A 213-nucleotide genomic window follows, 5' to 3' on the forward strand; every position below is an offset into this window, starting at 1 on the left:
CAAAAGAAACAATTAACAGAGCTAAAAGACAACCAAAAGAGCGGGAGAAAATATTTGCAAAATATACATCTGACAAAGGATGTATATTTTATTCCTTCTGTTTAACTAAAATCCAGAATATGCAAGGAACTCAAACAACTTTACAAGAAAAAAACAAGTAATCCAATTAAAAAATGGGCAAAAGAGCTAAATAGACATTTCTCTAAGGAAGAT

The sequence above is a fragment of the Galeopterus variegatus genome, unplaced genomic scaffold, assembly GCF_000696425.1.
Source record: "Galeopterus variegatus unplaced genomic scaffold, G_variegatus-3.0.2 Scaffold5525, whole genome shotgun sequence".
In the NCBI taxonomy this organism is placed as follows: domain Eukaryota; kingdom Metazoa; phylum Chordata; class Mammalia; order Dermoptera; family Cynocephalidae; genus Galeopterus; species Galeopterus variegatus.